Source organism: Rhincodon typus, chromosome 24 (assembly GCF_021869965.1).
Source record: "Rhincodon typus isolate 14 chromosome 24, sRhiTyp1.1, whole genome shotgun sequence".
NCBI classification, from domain to species: Eukaryota; Metazoa; Chordata; class Chondrichthyes; order Orectolobiformes; family Rhincodontidae; genus Rhincodon; species Rhincodon typus.
This window is the reverse complement of record NC_063355.1, coordinates 9,750,119-9,750,411: the sequence shown is the minus strand read 5'-3', so window position 1 is coordinate 9,750,411 and position 293 is coordinate 9,750,119. Positions and strand designations below refer to the sequence as shown.

The 293-nt window shown below is 41.0% G+C and overlaps 1 protein-coding gene across 1 annotated transcript in view; it reads left to right on the top strand.

Annotated features, from left to right (window-relative positions):
• LOC109925932 (solute carrier family 2, facilitated glucose transporter member 11-like) overlaps positions 1-293 on the top strand; it is a gene marked incomplete at its 5' end in the record, with an annotated part of 58,685 nt that overhangs the window by 19,342 nt on the left and 39,050 nt on the right. The gene's annotated exons all lie outside the window — the stretch shown is intronic.

Here is a 293-nt window from a genome sequence, read left to right as displayed (position 1 = left end):
TTCATAGACACACACATATACACACACACACATATACACACACACACACCCATACACACATATACACACACACACCCATACATATATACACACACACACCCATACACATATACACACACACCCATACACATATACACACACCCATACACATATACACACACCCATGCACATACACACACACATACCCATACATACATAAACACACACACTCCCATACACACATACACACACACACCCATACACACATACACACACACAACCATACACATATACACACACCCATACACATACAC